Below are 14754 nucleotides of genomic sequence, written 5' to 3'. Positions count from 1 at the left end.
AAATAGAAAGAAAATAAAGAACAAGGAATGAATCCACCTCTAGTGGCGTCTTCTTCTTGAAGGACCAATGATGTTCTTCAATTCTTCTATATCCCTTCCTTGCCTTTGTTGCTCCTCCCTCATAGCTCTTTGATCTTCTCTTATTTCTTGGAGAGTGAGGGCGTGTTCATGGTGTTCCACCCTTAGTTGTTCAACATTATGACTCAAGTCTTCCAAAGAGGTACTAAGTTGCTCCCAATAATTGTTGGGAGGAAAGTGCATTCCTTGAGGCATTTGTTGATGATGAACTTCCTCATGTTCTTCTTGAGGGCCGTGAGGAACTTCTCTTGTTTGCTCCATCCTTTTCTTGGTGATGGGCTTGTCTTCTTCAATGGAGACATCTCCATCTATGATAACTCCGGCTGAATAACATAGATGGCATATGAGGTGGGGGAAGGCTAGCTGTGCCATGTATGAAGGCTTGTCAGCTATTTTGTAGAGTTCATTGGCTATGACTTCATGAACCTCTACTTCCTCTCCAATCATGATGCTATGGATCATGATTGCCCGATCCACAGTAACTTCAGATCGGTTGCTTGTAGGGATGATAGATCTTTGGATGAACTCCAACCATCCTCTAGCTACAGGCTTGAGGTCCAGTCTTCTTAGTTGGACTGGTTTGCCTTTGGAGTCTACTCTCCATTGGGCGCCTTCCACACAAATGTCCATTAGGACTTGGTCCAACCTTTGATTGAAGTTGACCCTCCTTGTGTAGGGGCGTTCATCACCTTGCATCATGGGTAGATGAAACGCCAACCTCACATTTTCCGGACTGAAATCTAAGTATTTCCCCCGAACCATTGTGATATAGTTCTTTGGATTCGGGTTCATACTTTGATCATGGTTCCTAGTGATCCATGCATTAGCATAGAACTCTTGAACCATCAATATTCCGACTTGTTGCATGGGGTTGGTTATGACTTCCCATCCTCTTCTTTGGATTTCATGTCGGATTTCCGGATACTCATTCTTTTTGAGCTTGAAAGGGACCTCGGGGATCACCGTTTTCTTTGCCACAACATCATAGAAGTGGTCTTGATGGCTTTTGGAGATGAATCTCTCCTTCTCCCATGATTCGGAAGTGGAAGCTTTTGCCTTCCCTTTTCCTTTTCTTGAGGAAACTCCGGTCTTGGGTGCCATTGATGGTGAATGAAAAATAAAAAGCTTAGGCTTTTTACCACACCAAACTTAAAATTTGCTCGTCCTCGAGCAAAAAAGAAAAGAAGAGTAGAAGAATAAGAAGAGAATTTGGGTAGAGAAGGAGAGGAGGGGGTTCGGCTATATGAGAGAAGAAGGGGTTGTTGTTGTGTGAAAATGAAGAAGAAAGGAGAGGTATTTATAGGGAGGGGGAGGGTTAGGTTTCGGCCATTTTGGGTGGGAAAGGGTGGGAAATTGAATTTGAATGTAATGGAGGTAGGTGGGGTTTATGGGGAAGAGGAGGTTGATGTGAATGGTGCATGGTGTAATTGGGAAGAGGAATTGATGTGATTGGTGAAGGTTTTTGGGAAGGGTGACATTGAAAATGAGATTTGGATTAGGAGAGTGTGATTAGGATTAAAAGAAAAGGTAGGTGGGGATCCTGTGGGGTCCACAGATCCTGAGGTGGGGATCCTGTGGGGTCCACAGGTCCTGAGGTGAAAAGAAATACCATTCCTTCACCCTATAGGCGTGTAAATTGCCTTCATGCATCATTCTGGCGTTCAAACGCCCATTGGTGCATGTTCTGGGCGTTAAACGCCCATGTGATGCTTGTTTCTGGCGTTGAACGCCAGTTTCAAGCTTGTTTCTGGCGTTCAGCGCCAGATTGTCCTCTGTGTGCGCATCCTGGCGTTAAACGCCAGGATGTAGCTTGTTTTGGGCGTTCAGCACCAGGAAGATGCTCTGTTCTGGCGTTGAACACCCGCCAGATGCATCTTCTGGGCGTTGAACGCCAGCCCGTGCGTCCTCCAGGGTGAAAATTTTTTTTTTCTTCTGTTTTTGACTCTGTTTTTAATTTTTCTGATTTTTTTTGTGACTCCTCATGATCATGTACCTAATTAAACACAAAAATAACAAAGAAACAAAATAAAATAAAATTAGATAAATAAAATTGGGTTGCCTCCCAACAAGCGCTTCTTTAATATCAGTAGCTTGACAGTGGCTCTCAGGGAGCCACAGAGCAATCAAGTCAATGTTGTCTAGTCCCAACACCAAACTTAGAGTTTGGATATGGGGTTTGAACACCAAACTTAGAGTTTGGTTGTGGCTTCACAACACCAAACTTGGAGTCTGACTGTGTGGGCTCTTCTTGACCTTGAACTGAGAGAAGCTCTTCATGCTTACTCTCTTTTGTCACAGAGGGATGGCCATGTGCTTGAAACACAAGATATTCTCCATTTAATTGAAGGACTAGCTCACCTCTATTGACATCTATCACAGCTCCTGCTGTGGCTAGGAAAGGTCTTCCTAGGATGATGCATTCATCATCTTCCTTCCTAGTATCTAGGATTATGAAATCAGTTGGGATGTAAAGGCCTTCAACCTTTACTAGCACGTCCTCTACTATCCCATGAGCTTCTCTCATGGACTTGTCTGCCAGTTGTAATGAGAACAAGGCAGGTTGTACCTCAATGATCCCTAGCTTCTCCATTACAGAGAGTGGCATAAGGTTTATTCCTGACCCAAGGTCACATAGAGCTTTTTCAAAGCTCATGGTGCCAATGGTGCAAGGTATTAAGAACTTGCCAGGATCTTGTCTCTTTTGAGGTAGAGTTTCCTGAATCCAAGTATCCAAATCACTAATGAGCAAGGGAGGTTCACTTTCCCAAGTCTCATTACCAAATAGCTTGGCATTCAGTTTCATGATAGCTCCTAGATATTGAGCAACTTGCTCTCCAGTCACATCTTCATCCTCTTCAGAGGATGAATAATAGTCAGAGCTCATGAATGGCAGAAGGAGATTTAGTGGAATTTCTATGGTCTCTGTGTGAGCCTCAGATTCCTCAGGATCCTTATTAGGAAGCTCCTTCTTGCTTGGAGGACGTCCGAGGAGGTCTTCCTCACTGGGATTTTCGTCCTCCTCCTCCTTTGTGCATTCGGCCATGTTGACTAAGTCAATGGCTTTGCACTCTCCTTTTGGATTTTCTTCTGTATTGCTTGGGAGAGTACTGGGAGGAGTTTCAATAACTTTCTTACTCAGCTGGCCTACTTGTGCCTCCAAATTCCTAATGGAGGATCTTGTTTCATTCATGAAACTGAAAGTGGCCTTTGACAGATCAGAGACTATATTGGCTAAATTGGAATTATTTTGTTCAGAGTTCTCCGTCTGTTGCTGAGAAGATGATGGATATGGCTTACTATTGCCTAGCCTATTGCGTCCACCATTATTAAAACCTTGTTGAGGTTTTTGTTGATCCTTCCATGAGAAATTTGGATGATTTCTCCATGATGAGTTATAGGTGTTTCCATAAGGTTCACCTAAGTAATTAACCTCTGCCATGGCAGGGTTCTCAGGATCATAAGCTTCTTCAGAAGCTACTTCTCTAGTACTGTTGGATGCATGTTGCAATCCATTCAGATTTTGAGAGATCATGTTGACCTGTTGAGTCAACACTTTGTTCTGAGCCAATATGGCATTCAGAGCATCAATTTCAAGAACTCCTTTCTTCTGAGGGACCCCATTATTCACGGAATTCCTCTCAGAGGTGTACATGAACTGGTTGTTTGCAACCATGTCAATGAGTTCTTGAGCCTCTTCAGGCGTTTTCTTTAGGTGAATAGATCCACCTGCAGAATGGTCCAATGACATTTTCGAAAATTCAGAGAGACCATAATAGAATATATCTAATAGGGTCCATTCTGAAAACATGTCAGATGGACATCTCTTGGTCAGCTGCTTGTATCTTTCCCAAGCTTCATAGAGGGATTCACCATCTTTTTGCTTGAAGGTTTGAACATCCACTCTTAGCTTGCTCAGCTTTTGAGGAGGAAAGAATTTATCCAAGAAGGCAGTGACCAGCTTATCCCAGGAGTCCAGGCTATCCTTAGGTTGTGAATCCAACCATATTCTAGCTCTGTCTCTTACAGCAAAAGGGAAAAGCATGAGTCTGTAGACTTTAGGATTAACTCCATTCGTCTTTACAGTATCACAGACTTGCAAGAACTCAGTTAAAAACTGATAAGGATTTTCAGATGGAAGTCCATAAAACTTGCAGTTTTGTTGCATTAATGCAACTAGTTGAGGCTTAAGCTCAAAGTTATTGGCTCCAATGGCAGGAATGGAGATGCTTCTTCCATCAAACTTGGATGTTGGCTTTGTAAAGTCACCAAGCATTCTCCTTGCATTATTATTATTATTATTTTCGGCTGCCATCTCCTTCTCTTGTTCGAAAATTTCTGAAAGGTTATTTCTGGATTGTTGTAATTTAGCTTCTCTTAATTTTCTCTATTTATTCTTTTTACTTCAATAATCCAAGGTAATGGCTCCCAAGATTTGGTGCACAGAACCTGGTCCAAAATCAACTTCACAGTCTGTTTCAACAAGAGTGCCTTTATCCCTGTTCCTGCTCCTATGAAAGAGAAGAAAACAAGAGAAGAAAAAGGAATCCTCTATGTCACAGTATAGAGATTCCCTTATGTTAGTAGAAGAAGAAAGGGGGGAAGAATGAAGAAAAAATGAATAGTCTGTTTAAAGAGTAAGGATAGGAGAGGTGAAGAGAAGTGTTAGTAATTAAATAATTAAAATAGAAGAAGAAAAGAGAAGAGAAATTCGAAAATAATTTTAAAAGAATGGTTAGTGATTTTCGAAAATTAGAGATGAATTGTAATTAAAATTAAAACATGAAACAATTAATTAATTAAAAAGAATTTTTGAAAAAGAGAGAGATATTTTCGAAAATAGAAGAGGAAAAAGTAGCTGGGTGGTTTTGAAAAAGATAAGAAACAAACAAAAAGTTAGTTAGTTGATTTGGAAAAGATTTGAAATCAAATTTTGAAAAAGATAAGAAGATAAGAAGTTAGATAAGATATTTTGAAATCAAATTTTGAAAAAGATAAATTTTTGAAAAAGATAAGATAAAAGATAAAAAGATTTATTTGAAAAAGATATTTGAAAAAGATTTAATTTTTTTTAAAAATTACTTAGCTAACAAGAAACTACAAAATAAGATTCTAGAATTTAAAGATTGAACCTTTCTTAACAAGAAAGTAACAAACTTCAAATTTTTGAAACAATCACATTAATTGTTAGCTAATTTTCGAAAATTTGATATAAAGATAAGAAAAAGATTTTTGAAAATATTTTGAAAAATAATTTTGAAATTTTCGAAAATTATAAAAAATTGAAAAAGATATGATTTTTGGAAAAGATTTTGAAAAGATAAGATTTTTAAAATTGAAATTTTGACTTGACTTGTAAGAAACAACTAATTTTAAAAATTTTTGACCAAGTCAAACCAAAATTTCGAAATTTTGGAGGGAAATAAGGAAAAGATATTTTTTGATTTTTGAATTTTTAAAGAAAAACACAAAAATGACCCAAAACATGAAAATTTTGGATCAAGACACAAGATGCATGCAAGAATGCTATGAATGTCAAGATGAACACCAAGAACACTATGAAGATCATGATGAACATCAAGAACATAATTTTGAAAAATCTTTAATGCAAAGAAAACATGCAAGACACCAAACTTAGAAATTTTTAATGCATGGAAAATATGAATGCAAAAATGCACATGAAAAACAACAAACAACACCTAACAAGAAATCATCAAGATCAAACAAGAAGACTTGTCAAGAACAACTTGAAGATCATGAAGAACACTATGAATGCATGAGATTTTTCGAAAAATGCAAGATAAATTTTAAAAGCATGCAATTGACACCAAACTTTAAAATTGACACAAGATTCAAACAAAAAAACACAAAATATTTTTGATTTTTATGATTTTCTAATTTTTTTGTATTTTTATTAAATTTTTTTTTTTCGAAAACATAGTTTGGAAAAACGAAAATTTAAAAGAAAAAATTTTTGAAAAAGATTTTTGAAAAGAAAGGTACCTAATCTGAGCAACAAGATGAACCGTCAGTTGTCCATACTCGAACAATCCCCGGCAACGGCGCCAAAAACTTGGTGGACGAAATTGTGATCACTTGTTCTTTCTACTTGTAGGATGTTTACTCTGAGGGCATTGTTTATTTTCACAACTCCGTTCAACTAACCAGCAAGTGTACTGGGTCGTCCAAGTAATAAACCTTACGTGAGTAAGGGTCGAATCCACAGAGATTGTTGGTATGAAGCAAGCTATGGTCACCTTGCAAATCTCAGTTAGGCAGATTAAAATAGTTTATGGGTTTTTGAAAAACAGAAATAATGAAAGGGATAAAGATACTTATGCAGGTTCATTGGTAGGAATTTCAGATAAGCATGTGGAGATGCTGTAGAGCCCAAGGACGCCTGCTCTCCTACTGCTTCTACTCAATCCTTCTTACTCCTTTCCACGGCAAGCTTTGTATAGGGGTTCACCATCAACTGTGGCTACTTTCATTCCTCACGGGGAAATATCCTGTGCGGCTGTCACTCGCACAGCTAACCAGTCTGGAGGCATCACCCATGGCTGATGGCTACATCCCATCCTCGCAGTGAAAACTATGCTAACGCACTCTGTCACAGTACGGCTAATCACCGGTTGGTTCCCGCTCCTACTGGAATAGAATCCCTCTTTTGCGTCTGTCACTAACGCCCAGCAGGTTAAAGTTTGAAGCACGTCACGGTCATTCATTACCGGAATCCTACTCGGAACACCACAGACAAGGTTGGACTTTCCGGATTCCCAGGATCCTACTCAGAATACCACAGACAAGGTGAGACTTTCCGGACCCTCATAAATGCCGCCATCTATCTAGCTTATACCACGAAGATTCTGTTGGGGAATCTAAGAGATACACATTCAAGCTCTGTTGCATGTAGAACGGACATGGTTGTCAATCACGCGCATTCATAAGTGAGAATGATAATGAGGGTAATCTGACTCATAACATTCATCATGTTCTTGGGTACGAATGAATATCTTGGAATAAGAATAAGAGAGATTTGAATAAAAGAAGATAGAATTTCATTAATACTTGAGGTACAGCAGAGCTCCACACCCTTAATCTATGGTGTGCAGAAACTCCACCGTTGAAAATACATAAGCAAAGAGTTCAGGCATGGCCGAATGGCCAGCCCTCTCTAACGTGATCACAGGATTCAAAATACAATCCAGGATGTCTAATACAATAGATAAATGTCCTATATATACTAGACTAGCTACTAGGGTTTACATGAGTAAGTAATTGATGCATAAATCCACTTCCGGGGCCCACTTGGTGTGTGCTTGGGCTGAGCTTGATGAATTCACGTGCTAAGGCATTTCTTGGCGTTAAACTTTGAGTTATGACGTGTTTTGGGCGTTTAACTCCGGTTCATGATGTTTTTCTGGCGTTTAACTCCAGACAGCAGCGTGTACTTGGCGTTTAACGCCAAGTTACGTCGTCATTCTTCAAATAAAGTATAGACTATTATATATTGCTGGAAAGCCCTGGATGTCTACTTTCCAACGCCGTTGAGAGCGCGCCAATTGGAGTTCTGTAGCTCCAGAAAATCCATTTCGAGTGCAGGAAGGTCAGAATCCAACAGCATCAGCAGTCCTTTTGTCAGCCTTCTTCAGAGTTTTGCTCAAATCCCTCAATTTCAGTCAGAATTTACCTGAAATCACAGAAAAATACACAAAGTCATAGTAAAGTCCAGAAATGTGAATTTAACATAAAAACTAATGAAAACATCCCTAAACGTAGCTCAAACTCACTAAAAACTATATGAAAACAATGCCAAAAAGCGTATAAATTATCCGCTCATCAGAAGCTAAGTTACAACAATCTAAAGGTAACCTTTCAGAAATATTAGAACAAGAGAAGGAGATGGCAGCCGAAAATAATAATAATGCAAGGAGAATGCTTGGTGACTTCACAAAGCCAACGTCCAAATTTGATGGAAGAAGCATCTCCATTCCTGCCATTGGAACCAATAATTTTGAGCTGAAACCTCAGCTAGTTGCCTTAATGCAACAAAACTGCAAGTTTTATGGACTTCCATCTGAAGATCCTTATCAGTTTTTAATTGAGTTCTTGCAGATCTGTGAGACTGTAAAGACGAATGGAGTTGATCCTGAAGTCTACAGACTCATGCTTTTCCCCTTTGCTGTAAGAGACAGAGCTAGAATATGGTTGGATTCACAACCCAAGGATAGCCTGGACTCCTGGGATAAGCTGGTCATTGCCTTCTTGGATAAATTCTTTCCTCCTCAAAAGCTGAGCAAGCTGAGAGTGGATGTTCAAACCTTCAAACGAAAAGATGGTGAATCCCTCTATAAAGCTTAGGAACGATACAAGCAGCTGACCAAAAGATGTCCATCTGACATGTTTTCAGAATGGACCATATTAGATATATTCTATTATGGCCTGTCTGAATTTTCGAAAATGTCATTGGACCATTCTGCAGGTGGATCTATTCACCTAAAGAAAACACCTGAAGAGGCTCAAGAACTCATTGACATGGTTGCAAACAACCAATTCATGTACACTTCTGAGAGGATTTCCGTGAATAATGGGATACCTCAGAAGAAAGGAGTTCTTGAAATTGATGCTCTGAATGCCATATTGGCTCAGAACAAAGTGTTGACTCAACAGGTCAACATGATCTCTCAAAATCTGAATGGATGGCAACATGCATCCAACAGTACTAAAGAGGCAACTTCTGAAGAAGCTTATGATCTTGAGAACCCTGCCATGGCAGAGGTTAATTACATGGGTGAACCTTATGGAAACACCTATAACTCATCATGGAGAAATCATCCAAATTTCTCATGGAAGGATCAACAAAAGCCTCAACAAGGCTTTAACAATGGTGGACGCAATAGGCTGAGCAATAGCAAGCCTTTTCCATCATCTTCTCAGCAACAGATAGAGAATTCTGAACAAAACACTTCTAATTTAGCCAATCTAGTCTCTGATCTGTCAAAAGCCACTTTCAGTTTCATGAGTGAAACAAGATCCTCCATCAGAAATCTGGGGGCACAAGTGGGCCAGCTGAGTAAGAAAGTCAGTGAAACTCCTCCCAGTATTCCCCCAAGCAATACAGAAGAGAATCCAAAAGGAGAGTGCAAGGCCATTGATATAATCAATATGGCCGAATGCACAAGCGAGGAGGAGGACAAAAATCTTAGTGAGGAAGACCTCCTGGGACGTCCTTCAAGCAAGAGGGAGTTTCCTATTAAGGATCCAAAGGAATCTGAGGCTCATATAGAGACCATAGAGATTCCATTAAATCTCCTTCTGCCATTCATGAGCTCTGAAGACTATTCTTCCTCTGAAGAGGATGAAGATGTGACTGGAGAGCAAGTTGCTCAATACTTAGGAGTTATCATGAAGCTGAATGCCAAGTTGTTTGGTAATGAGACTTGGGAAAGTGAACCTCCCTTGCTCAGTAATGAACTAGATACCTGAATTCAGCAAATTTTACCTCAAAAGAGACAAGATCCTGACAAGTTCTTAATACCTTGTACTATAGGCACCATGACCTTTGAAAAGGCTCTATGTAATCTAGGGTCAGGGATAAATCTCATGCCACTCTCTGTAATGGAGAAGCTGGGGATCATTGAGGTACAACCTGCCTTGTTCTCACTACAATTGGCAGACAAGTCATTGAGACAAGCTTATGGAATAGTAGAGGACATGTTAGTAAAGGTTGAAGGCCTTTACATCCCTACTGATTTCATAATCTTAGACACTAGGAAGGAAGAGGATGAATGCATCATCCTTGGAAGACCTTTCCTAGCCATAGCAGGAGCTGTGATAGATGTCAACAGAGGTGAATTAGTCCTTCAATTGAATGGGGACTACCTTGTGTTTAAGGTACATGGCCATCCCTCTGTGACAAAAGAGAGTAAGCATGAAGAGCTTCTCTCAGTTCAGAGTCAAGAAGAGCCCCCACAGTCAAACTCTAAGTTTGGTGTTGTGAGGCCACAACCAAACTCTAAGTTTGGTGTTAAGACCCCATATCCAAACTCTAAGTTTGGTGTTGGGACTATACAACATTGACCTGATCACCTTTGTGGCTCCATGAGAGCCACTGTCAAGCTATTGACATTAAAGAAGCGCTTGTTGGGAGGCAACCCAATTTTATTTATCTAATTTTTATTTTATTGTTATTTTGTGTTTTATTAGGTACATGATCATGAGGAGTCACGAAAAAATCATAAAAATTAAAAACAGAATCAAAAACAGCAGAAGAAAAAAATCACACCCTGGAGGAAGCACAGACTGGCGTTCAACGCCAGTAAGAAGCATCTGGCTGGCGTTCAACGCCAGAACAGAGCATGAATCTGGCGCTGAACGCCAGAAACAAGCAACATTCTGGCGCTGAATGCCCGGAATGTGCCTAGAGGAAAAGCTGGCGCTAAATGCCAGTAACAAGCATGAAACTGTCGTTCAACGCCAGAAACATGTTACATGTGGGCGTTGAACGCCCAGAATGTGCTCCACTCGGCGTTTAAACGCCAGAATGGTGTGCAAAGGCATTTTACATGCCTATTTAGTGCAGGGATGGAATTCCTTGACACCTCAGGATCTGTGGACCCCACAGGATCACCTCAGGATCTGTGGACCCCACAGGATCCCCACCTACTATATTCCCACCTTACTTCCTAATCCTATTATACCCTTGCCCATGTCACACTTCCCATAACCCTTCACCAATCACCTTAATCCCTCTTCCCAATCACCCCCTTCACCACTCACATCCATCCACGCTTCCCCATGAACCCCACCTACCTTCAAAAATTCAAAAACATTTTCCCACCCATTCCCACCCTATATGGCCGAAACTTCACTCTCCCCTCTCCCTATATATACCCTTCCATTCTACTTCATTTTTACACAACACAACCCCCTCTTCTTCACCTTGGCCGAACCTACATCTCTCCCTCTCTACCATATTCTCTTCTTCTTCTTCTTCTCTTCTTTCTTCTATTGCTCGAGGACGAGCAATATTTTAAGTTTGGTGTGGTCAAAGCATAATCTTTTTTGGTGTGGTCAAAGCATAATCTTTTTTACCATTAATGGCACCTAAGGCCGGAGAATCCTCTAGAAAAGGAAAACAAAAGCTTCCACCTCCGAGTCATGCGAGATGGAAAGACTCATCTCCAAGAGCCATCAAGACCACTTCTATGATGTTGTGGCAAAGAAGAAGGTAATCCCTGAGGTCCCTTTCAAGCTCAAGAAAAATGAGTATCCGGAGATCCGACATGAGATCCAAAGAAGAGGTTGGGAAGTCCTAACTAACCCCATGCAACAAGTCGGAATCTTAATGGTTCAAGAGTTCTATGCCAATGCATGGATCACTAGGATCCATGATCAAAGTATGAACCCGAATCCAAAGAATTATCTCACAATGGTTCGGGGGAAATACTTAGATTTTAGTCCGGAAAATGTGAGGTTGGCGTTTCACTTGCCCATGATGCAAGGAGATGAACGCCCCTACACTAGAAGGGTCAACTTTAATCAAAGGTTGGACCAAGTCCTAATGGAGATATGTGTGGAAGGAGCTCAATGGAAAAGAGACTCCAAAGGCAAGCCAGTTTAACTAAGAAAACTGGACCTCAAGCCTGTGGCTAGAGGATGGTTGGAGTTCATTCAATGCTCCATCATTCCCACTAGCAACCGATCTGAAGTTACTGTGGATCGGGCCATCATGATTCATAGCATCATGATTGGAGAGGAAGTAGAAGTTCATGAAGTCATCTCCAATGAATTCTACAAAATAGCCGACAAGCCCTCCACCATGGCAAGGCTAGCTTTTCGTCACCTTATTTTCCGTCTATGTTACTCAGCTGGAGTTATCATAGAAGGAGACATCTCCATTGAAGAGGATAAGCCCATCACCAAGAAGAGGATGGAGCAAGCAAGAGAGACCCTTCACGGTTCTCAAGAGATGCATGAGGAAGCTCATCATCAAGAAATCCCTGAGATGCCTCAAGGGATGCACTTTCCTCCCAACAACTATTGGGAACAACTCAACACTTCCTTAGAAGATTTGAGCCACAATGTTGAACAATTAAGGGTGGAACATCATGAGCACTCCATCATTCTCCATGAAATAAGAGAAGACCAAAGAGCAATGAGGGACGAGCAACAAAGGCAAGGAAGGGACATAGAAGAGCTTAAGGACATTGTTGGTCCTTCAAGAAGAAGACGCCACTAAGGTGGATTCATTCCTTGTTCCTATTTCTTTCTGCTTTTCGGTTTTTATGTTGTGTTTATCTATGCTTTGTGTCTCTACTTCATGATCATTAGTATGTAGTAACCATGTCTTAAAGCTATGAATAAAATCCATTAGTCATTCACCTCTCTTAAATGAAAAATGTTTTAATTCAAAAGAACAAGAAGTACATGAATTTCGAAATTATCCTTGAATTTAATTTAATTATATTGATGTGGTGACAATACTTTTTGTTTTCTGAATGAATGCTTGAACAGTGCATATTTTTGATCTTGTTGTTTATGAATGTTAAAACTGTTGGCTCTTGAAAGAATGATGAACAAAGAGAAATGTTATTGATGATCTGAAAAATCATAAAAATTGATTCTTGAAGCAAGAAAAAGCAGTGAAAAAGCAAAGGCTTGCGAAAAAAAAAAACTAGCGAAAAAAAAATAGAAAGAAAAAGAAAAAGCAAGCAGAAAAAGCCAATAGCCCTTAAAACCAAAAGGCAAGGGTAAAAATGATCCAAGGCTTTGAGCATCAATGGATAGGAGGGCCCAAGGAAATAAAATCCAGGCCTAAGTGGCTAAATCAAGCTGTCCCTAACCATGTGCTTGTGTCATGAAGGTCCAAGTGAAAAGCTTGAGACTGAGTGGTTAAAGTCGTGATCCAAGGCAAAAAGAGTGTGCTTAAGAGCTCTGAACACCTCTAACTGGGGACTCTAGCAAAGTTGAGTCACAATCTGAAAAGGTTCACCCAGTCATGTGTCTGTGGCATTTATGTATCCGGTGGTAATACTGGAAAACAAAATGCTTAGGGCCACAGCCCAGACTCATAAGTAGCTGTGTTCAAGAATCAACATACTTAACTAGGAAAGTCAATAACACTATCCGAAATTCTAAGTTCCTAGAGAAGCCAATCATTCTAAACTTCAAAGGAAAAAAATGAGATGCCAAAACTGTTCAGAAGCAAAAAGCTACAAGTCCCGCTCATCTAATTATAATTAATATTCATTGATATTCTGGAATTTATAGTATATTCTCTTCTTTTTATCCTATTTGATTTTCAGTTGCTTGGGGACAAGCAACAATTTAAGTTTGGTGTTGTGATGAGCGGATAATTTATACGCTCTTTGGCATTGTTTTTAGGTAGTTTTTAGTAAGTTCAAGCTACTTTTAGGGATGTTTTCATTAGTTTTTATGTTAAAATTCATATTTCTGGACTTTACTATGAGTTTGTGTGTTTTTCTATGATTTCAGGTAATTTCTGGCTGAAATTGAGGGACTTGAGCAAAACTCTGAAAAAGGCTGACAAAAGGACTGCTGATGCTGTTGGAATCTGACCTCCCTGCACTCGAAATGGATTTTCTGGAGCTACAGAACTCCAAATGGTGCGCTCTCAAAAGCGTTGGAAAGTAGACATCCAGAGATTTCCAGCAATATATAATAGTCCATACTTTATTTGGAAATTGACGACGTAACTTGGCGTTGAACGCCAAGTACATGCTGCTGTCTGGAGTTAAACGCCAGAAACACGTCATTATCCAGAGTTGAATGCCCAAAACACGTTATAACTTGGAGTTCAACTCCAAGAAAAGCCTCAGCTCATGGATAGATCAAGCTCAGCCCAAACATATACCAAGTGGGCCCCGAAAGTGGATTTATGCATCAATTACTTACTCATGTAAACCCTAGTAGCTAGTTTATTATAAGTAGGACTTTTTACTAGTGTATTAGACATCTCTGGACGCCTAGTCCTTAGACCATGGGGGCTGGCCATTCGGCCATGCCTGAACCTTTCGCTTATGTATTTTCAACAGTGGAGTTTCTGCACACCATAGATTAAGGGTGTGGAGCTCTGCTGTACCTCAAGTTTCAATACAATTATTATTACTTTCTATTCAGTTCTCTTTTATTCTTATTCCAAGATATACGTTGCACAACACTTTGTTGAATGTGATGATCCGTGACACTCATCATCATTCTCACCTATGAACGTGCGTGACTGACAACCACTTCCGTTCTACTCTAGGCCGGGCGCATATCTCTTAGATTCCCCAATAGAATCTTCGTGGTATAAGCTAGATAGATGGCGGCATTCATGGGGATCCGGAAAGTCTAACCTTGTCTGTGGTATTCCGAGTAGGATTCCGGTATTGAATGACTGTGATGAGCTTTAAACTCTTGAAGGCTGGGCGTGATGACAAACGCAAAAGAATCAATGGATTCTACTCCAACCTGATTGAGAACCGACAGATGATTAGCGTGCTGTGACAGAGCATTTGGACCATTTTCACTGAGAGGATGGGATGTAGCCATTGTCAAGGGTGATGCCTCCAGACGATTAGCCGTGCAGTGATAGCGCATAGGACCATTTTCCCGAGAGGATTAAAAGTAGCCATTGATGATGGTGATGCCCTACATACAGCTTGCCATGGAGAG

The sequence above is a fragment of the Arachis hypogaea genome, chromosome 2 (genome assembly GCF_003086295.3).
Source record: "Arachis hypogaea cultivar Tifrunner chromosome 2, arahy.Tifrunner.gnm2.J5K5, whole genome shotgun sequence".
Taxonomy (NCBI): Eukaryota; Viridiplantae; Streptophyta; class Magnoliopsida; order Fabales; family Fabaceae; genus Arachis; species Arachis hypogaea.
Note: the sequence above shows the minus strand (reverse complement) of the source record.